This window comes from Belonocnema kinseyi, chromosome 5 (assembly GCF_010883055.1).
Source record: "Belonocnema kinseyi isolate 2016_QV_RU_SX_M_011 chromosome 5, B_treatae_v1, whole genome shotgun sequence".
NCBI lineage: Eukaryota > Metazoa > Arthropoda > Insecta > Hymenoptera > Cynipidae > Belonocnema > Belonocnema kinseyi.
Window position 1 is genome coordinate 35,136,593 of NC_046661.1, and position 8,583 is coordinate 35,145,175.

Here is an 8,583-nt window from a genome sequence, read left to right on the forward strand (position 1 = left end):
TGATGCTTAAAAGTTTATTGTCGAAAACAAATTAACAATATTATTAATGTAATCTAAAAAAAAATCCTGGAGAAAAATTTGAATGGTACTAAGTTTAAAACTATTATTAAAAAAAAAAAAATAAAAACTATAAGTACTCGCTAAACCCTCAAATATTAGGTTTGAACTTGTATATTATTAAAACTTTTTTCACATAACTATTTATATATTTTATTGATATAAATATTATTTACTGCGTTTTCAGATTCAGATTCACATCTAACATTCCACTTCACCAAGTTTATTGGATAACGCTTTAATTCATGTTTTCCATTAGCATTTATGTAAATCATTTGGAAAATTGTTTTGAAATATAAAATGAGTAACATTCTTTTCATTTCAATATTTATTCTTTACGAAAATGATATTTTGTTTATTAAAAAAAGAAAAAAAGTTGGCTGCTCCCATTGCTTACAATGTAAAAACAGGGACTGATGGAACAACTAACGCCGCGCTGAAGATATTAGGAACTAACCAAATTAGGACACTCAGGGATCGCCATTTTGTTTTCAGATGCACAGGGCTGGGCGGAACTGAATTTGACAGATTTGAATCATTGACATACCTCTTATAAAGCAGTTTAAGGCTGTTGGAACGGTGCGCACAAAAATGGTAAAAGCCATGAGACACTTGAAACTTACCAGTGGTCGATGATAATTCGGCATAGACATAGGAAACAAGGGACAAGGCATGCCATTGCGGGGCGACGCAATGAGGGTAGAGGTCCACCACCTTTAGATGTCCCGCGACAAACATGGCAGCGCCCACATGTTTATATGTTCATGCACAGTTTGTCGGCAAAAATGCTCATGCGCATAATCAATTGGCACATCGTAAGATGGCAGCTCTCCCCACTCATGGAATTCTCCCCCTCCCGTGGATTCAACCCCGCTCGCCCAAGTTAGGATAGCATGCCTAATATCGCCGCAAAAAATAAAGACCACTCACTTTAGAAGGTAATAACACGAATCCACTAAGTCTTCTTAATGAAATGGGTGTTCTCTAATTTGCGTCAAAAAATTTCGTTCCGAGCTAATTAGCAAAATAAAAGTAAAAATACGGTCGCGAGGCCCATTGTTGAGACACGTTAACTTTTACATGACCCCAGAGCTAAGAATATGTTGGAAAAAATTTGAAAAAATTCTGGAGTGTTTTATAACATGTTCAGAATCCAGTAGAGACTTTAAAATTTAAAAATTTTTTAAAATGTCAGTTTTGCAAGGATTTTTGTCGAATTTTTTAATTTAGGGATTGAATAGAGCTATCGCGCTGTTTAATGGCTTAAAATATGTAGTAATGTACCCTGATTTATATTTCGACCACAAAACTGAATAAAAATTTTAATTTCGCGATTAAAGTCGCTTAGAATAATTCGGAGCTTAATGAGGCAAGGCGCGTGGCACAGACATAGAAAAAAGTGTAGAAAAAAAGGTCCGTCATATTTCTCAGCGGCAGTCAGCCGTTTTCTCCAGATTTTCCCACAACTGCTGCTCGCTCAGCAGGGCCGTCTCAAAGCTTTGAGGCGGACTGCGCCCTTCTCTTCTGTTACAAAATTTTGATATTATAATACAGTATCATGCTTGCACACGAATTATCTTGTATTTTGTTTATTTAATATAGTACAATTATTTTGGTGTTATAATATAATTTTATAATTATTAGGCTGTTAATTCGGTATTGCAATGCGTAAACGATTTGTTTATATGAGTAATTCCATGTCAAGTCATCTATATAATGTAAACTATTGTTAGGACTTTTAATGGAAATTGCAGTATTTGTTCTCTTAGGTGTTGAAAGAAAAACTATAAAATGATGTTTGAAAAATTCCAAAAACATAGAACATATTGAAAATTTAGTTTTTTTTTGCATTTTAATTGAACTCTTATAACTTTAATGACTTAAATGCTGTAAAAGTGTATTTTTAACATTATTTGTAATAAGATACAGTTGTTACAGTTCTTACTCTAAACGGTAGTGTCACTTTAGTATCTTTTAAGTTTATACGGCAGATTTGAATGCTGCGGAGATACAGGCATTTTTTTAACGAAGAAAAAAGTGACTCTTACGAATTCGGCTAGACCAATATGTATTATTAAAAAGCTGACAAATGTTGGACCTCAATTTTGTAAATCAGAATAAGTTAACACGTCGTGATTGTAAATTTTCAAACAAAACTTTTTTTTACTTCCAAATTTCATGAATTTTGTTAAAAAAAAAGGAATGTTAAAAAGAATGTTAAAATTGCTAGTACCAAATACAAGAAATTTTCTGAAAAAATATGAAATCATATTTTCTTATTCTAATTACAACCAAATTCTGATTAAAACCAAATCCAAAAAGTAATTTTGTCTTTATTGAAAACAATTCCTGTATTTTTGCTACTTGCTAATTGCTGCGTTAAATACTGCACAAAAATATATTGCATTATTTACTCCATACAGTTCACTCCATTATTTTTTTGTACATAGTTTGGATAAATATTTTCAACAACTCAGGGCCTTTTACTGAAGAAAATCACTATAAACAAAGTTTACCAGAATATTTAATTCTTCAGCCAAAGGGATGAATTTTCAACTAAAATGATAAATCTTGAAATAAAGAAAACGAATTTTGAAGAGGTAGATCAACTTTCGACCAAAAGTAATTGAATTTTTAACGACAAAAAAATCAAATTTGTACTTTCGAGATGCATTTAAAATCGAAAAACACGCATTTTCAAAAAGAAAATTAATTTTCCGTCAAGAACATTGAATTTTCAACTAAAAAGAATAACTTCTTATGAAATTTGTTGAGTTTATAAAAAAGATAATTAAATTATTATACAAATGATAAATTTTTTTATCACACAAATACTTTATTGCACTTAAAATTTTCATAAAAAATGTGTACTTGAGATTTTTAACTGAAGGTTGAGCATTACGTATAGCAGAAAACGTTTTAGACGAAATTCAGTGGACTGGCCCATACTTTATTCATTATTATTTACTTACTTGTTACAGTTTTTTAATTCTGTCCATCAATGTTATAATCTTCGTCAAAGTTTTCATCATAATCACTCTCGCTGTCATCCTCGCCCAGTCGAATAATTATGCTCTCGACATTTGCTTGTCTTGTTCCTTCCGTACTTCTATACCTTTCTTCCTCTTTTTCTGCATGCTTGATAAATTTTTTCCATAACATGTCATCCACTCTCTCCATTGCGCGTATACATAATTTTTGGACATCTTCAAGTTTGAATGTCGAGTTGTTTCGCTACGAAGTTTTTAACGTACGCCCAAATTAACTCGATGGGGTTCATTTCACAATGAGCTACCGGAAGCCAGAGTATTTTCACATCAACACCGCGTACTTGTTTTGCTATTGTTTCCAATAAAAATGTTTTTTGGTAATGATACGGGCGACATATGTGGAATAATTCCAATTTCGTTAAATCAGAAAAAGATGTGAAATGTTCTGGAAGCGGTATTTTGCGTTTCAAAATCCAGTCTATTATTTGCTGTTTTCTCCATTGTTGTATTGGATTTCTATAGTCCGGGTCAAGCATCGTATGGTATGATGCTCGGTCTAAAACTATAACAGATTTCGTAGCCAGAACGCTCAAAACTTTTCGAAACCATTGTTCGTAGTGTTGAGCGTTCATCTCATTATGGTAATCGTTTGTGTCCTTTTTTGCAATAAAGCACTCCATACCTTCTTCTAGGAAACCGTATTTGCTTCCGTTGTGTAAAATAATTCATCTTTTTCCAGCTCCAGACGGTGTAAGAAAACTACCGCAATATCCTCCGATTTCCTGAAATCTACTTCTGTAAATATCAAAGTTTGAGAAGTCTTTTTCTAAGAGTTGTTTGACCCATCCAAATTGTCGAGTGTTATTCTTTCCACACCAGGTTTCACCTGTGTAGTATATTACGTAGTCATTTTCTCTGTAATATTTTTTTAGTTTAGTGTAAGAAAAATTCAAATTGGTCATCCAGGTTCTTAATGTAGTGGGGCTAAATTCAGGCAAATCAGAAATAACTTCTTTTAATTCGGCATAAAGATCATCAATCGTCGGAAATTCTTTTCGCGCGTAAAAATCGTGAATTTTTCTTCTGATGACACCTTGCAAAAATTCGTCGCACTCAATGCGAGGTCTTTCAATTTTATGATGTGGTTCCGAAAAATCCCCTTCTTTCCACTCTTTTTTTATTCGCTTAATTGAACTCTGAGACACTTTTAAGCATTGTGAAGTCCTGTAAAGGACTTTATTTACATCACATGACTGTCCTGCATTTTTTTCCGCTTCAAAATATTGTCTGGAATTAATAATCATCATTTTCTCCTTGATTCCGTATGCTGTGGATCTTTCACATTTGTCTTCACTAGATTTTGTTTTTGTTCTTTTCTTTATAGTTGCTAAGTCAGGGTGACGATAAATTTCCATCGACGCTGATCTCCATTGACTCTATTGAAATGTCACTGCACCTACCATAGTTGGAATCATTTGACGAAGACGTGTCCACACTTTTTTGAGTCAGTAGTTGAAAGTGGCCATCGTTTCCACGAGCGTGAGACATTCCAGTGAATAGTAAATGAACGGTCCGACAGTTCTCGTTAACAATAAATGACAAAGTAAAATTCTGCATATTATCCATAAAGCGAACCACAATTACGTTGATATTGTAAAGCTCTGAGGCTGCTCGACATTCCACAAGAGAACCGTACACACCTAATTGGCTCATAAGGTCACCGTATTTTTGAGGATTGAAACAATTTAAGTTGTAAGTTACGTCTATACTGTAAGCAAGCCAATTTTTTTACGTGCTTAACGATTTCTTGCCGAACAGCATAATGACTTCGCGTATTCAAAAAAAGTGCAAGCGATTTGACTAAACAGCAACCAGCACCTCCAGCATCTTTAACTTCAAACTCTTTCCCTTCCACAACTATCGTTCGCGACATTTTGGAAAATTGTGAAGACCGGAATTGCTACTTTCAAAAATCGCACCACTGAAAGGTTTAGAGAAAGACTGTGTGATAAGATGGAAGGTAAGAGTCCTCGAAACCCTCCTCCGGATGCAAAATAAGAAAGAAAATAGATATTTTGCCAAAATTCAGCCATTGGGCAAGGCAGGATATGCAAGAAGAAAAGAAGTAATAAATAACGTATCCTAAATCTTGATTTTCCCGATGGAAGTTGCCAGATCTTATATTCAGATTTAGGATTGCTGCAAGTGCACAATGCACGGCGTCTTGAATAGCCTAACGTTTACAGTAGGGCAATTTGGAGGAATTTCTACCTACAAATGTACATCAACAGTAATAAACTATAAAACTAATAACGGCACTCAGAGAGTTATGGAACCCGAATGCAAAACTATCTACAGGCCTCTACAGTTCTACTTTCTGAGCTGTTGCTAAACTTCATTAATTTTTATAATATTTAAATAAAACTTTTTCCCTCGTGACACCAGGAAATAAATAACAATAGATAGCACACAAATTCATTTAAATATAATAAGTAAGGGTTTTGTCTTTTTTCGTTGACATCTAGTAACTTTGGAGATTTTAATGCTATCGAGGGTTATATTTTTAAAAATTATGCGTATCAAGATGCAGTTTTAAACAAATATTTCTGGAAACAAAATTTTCAAGACATAAAGACAAATATCTCACAAAAAATTAAAAATTGCAACCCGAAAATATGAATTTGTAACAAAAAGTTAATTATCAAGCGAAAGTTTATTATTAAACCAAATAGTCTGATTGTCGGCTAAGAAAATTTATTTTTCACAACAAAAAAAGTTTTTTGTAAACGCAGTTTACCTACAAATCTAAGGAGACGATTTTTTAACGAAAAAAGTAATAGTGGATATTTATACCAAACGTGATTTTGACTTTAAATGAAGAAAGCTGAATTGAATAAAAAAGCATAATTTTCAAGAAAATTATGAATTCTTCAAAATTATGAATTCTTCAATAAAAAATGAAATAAACAACAAAGTTGTAATTTTGAGCTACAATAATTATAACAGTAGAAAAGTTTCGACGTTTGATGATAATTCAGGTTCAGTTAGAAATTGTATACAAATTATAATTATAGGCATCTGAGGCAAAAAATTTGTATTTTTAACATTTAGCCCCAATACTGAAGTATTTGTGTTTATAATTTGTTTATAAATATAACGTGTATAGTGAATTAATTATTTTTGTTGCATGAGTATATATGCATACATTTTGATAAATAGGAAGTTTCTTAAAACAATTATCTTTTTGAGAAAAAATCACATTCATGGAATGGCTAATTTTATCACTATACTTTTTTTAATATTACTGCATAGAAACCTAATTAAATCATGTTTTTAGAAGAACCGTTGCTTTTGAAAACCAAGAAAATGAATGTTTTAAACAATATTTTCATTTTCAGTCAAGTACGATGAGTTTTCTACCAAATACTTGAATTATAAAAAAAATTGAAGCAAATAGTTTAACTTTCTGGTAAAAGAGACGAATTTGTATCCAAACAGTTGCATTTTCAAACCAAGACGTTGAATTTTCAACCAAAAAGATTAATTCTCGACCAGAAATTAAATGTTTGATTTTTCAATGAAAAGTATTCTTCTTTTAACTAAAAAACAATAAAATTCTACCAAAAAACAAAGCGTTTTAAACAAAACACTTATCATGAGCCAAAAAAGATGAATTAAAAGAAATAGTATAATTATTAACCAAATAATGGAACTTTCAAGCTAAAAAACAAATTTTGTAGTAATCAGTTGAATATTTAACAAAGTAGTTCATTTACAACGAAGGCAGATGAATACGCACAAATGCGCACATGGAATTGCTCATATGAACAAATCGTTGACGCATTGCAATAGCAAATTAACAGCCTAATAATTACAAAATTATATTATAATACCAAAATAAGTGTACTATATTAAATAAACAAAATACAAGATAATTCGTGTGCAAGCTTGATACTGTATTATAATATCGAAACTTTGTAACAGAAGAGAAGGGCGCATTCCACCTCAAAGCTTTGAGACGGCCCTGCTGAGCGAGCAGCAGCTGTGGGAAAATCTGGAGAAAAGGGCTGTCTGTCTGTGAGAAATATGACGGACCTTCTTTTCTACACTTTTTTCTACGTCTGTGCCACGCGCCTCGCCTCATTAAACTCCGAATTATTCTGAGCGACTTTAATCGCGAAATTAATATTTTTATTCAGTTTTGTGGTCGAAATATAAATCAGGGTACATTACTGCACATTTTAAGCCATTAAACAGCGCGATAGCTCTATTAAATCCCTAGATAAAAAAAAATCAACAAAAATCCTTGGAAAACTGACATTTTTAAATATTAAAAAATTTTAAAGTCTCTACTGGATTTTGAACATGTTGTAAAACACTCCAGAATTTTTTCCAACATATTATTAGCTCTGGGTTCATGTAAAAGTTAACGTGTCTCAACAATGAGCCTCGCGACCGCATTTTTACTTGTATTTTGTTCATTAGCTCGGAACGAAATCTTTTTACGCAAATTAGAGAAAGACCATTTCATTAAGAAAACTTAGCGGATTCGTGTGATTCTTATGTGAACCTCTTCACATTTTTTTCTGCGGAGTTATTGCCTTCTAAAGTGAGGGGTCTTGATTTTTTGCGGCGATATTAGTCCCGTGTTTCCTATGTCCATGTAAATCGGTTTTAAGTGTTTAAAAATGCACTGAGAATATTCCCCCGTCACCGAAAGGGGTTCCATAGTTGTGGGATTTGCGCTAGCTGTATGATTTTTTGAAAAAAATGGGGTAAAAGCTAAAAAATGAGAGTAAAGTGGTTAAAAAAAAAAATTAGAATGGAGACCAAAGCGACTGACAGGTGTTTGGCGCTGGTCGATCGACGTTACATGATCGTACCACCAAGGAGTGCGTTCAAGGGGACCACCCAGGTGCACTCCGAGTCGTTTCCAGAGCTCATAGACCTGAAACGCCGCAACGATGCCGCTCGAGGGGAATCGTCCCCCGCCAGTCGGCACTCATCGGCCGCCTGTCTTTGCCCCTCAGCCTCCTCACCCTCAAGGTCTCGGTCGGTCCCATCTATACTCTCAGTCCATAGTCTATATCTAATTATCTATACTCGTTTGTTTCTGCTTTTCTCGTTTCTCACCTTCTCCCCCAATTCTTAATTTTTCAGGCGTGTTTCGGAAGCATTATAGAGATTAGTATATTTTATTATTTGCTGGGCCAGATTTAGAATTTGAAAAGATTAATTTCCAAATAGAAGGATTATTTCTCAACCAAAGAATACAATATTTCAACAAAATAGTTGAATTTCCAATTTAAAAAATTAGTATTTTCATCCGAAGATGGAACAATAACAGAAATGAATCTTTGAGCCGAATAATTGAATTTTCTACCATAAATAAATTTCCATCCAAAAAATACAATTTTTTAACCAAGTAGTTGATTTTCAAAATTCAATGAGATCATTGGATTTTCAGTTGAAAAAGACAAATTTTCATCCAAATTGTGAAACTTTTAACTAGGAAAGATCAATTTTTTAACCAAAG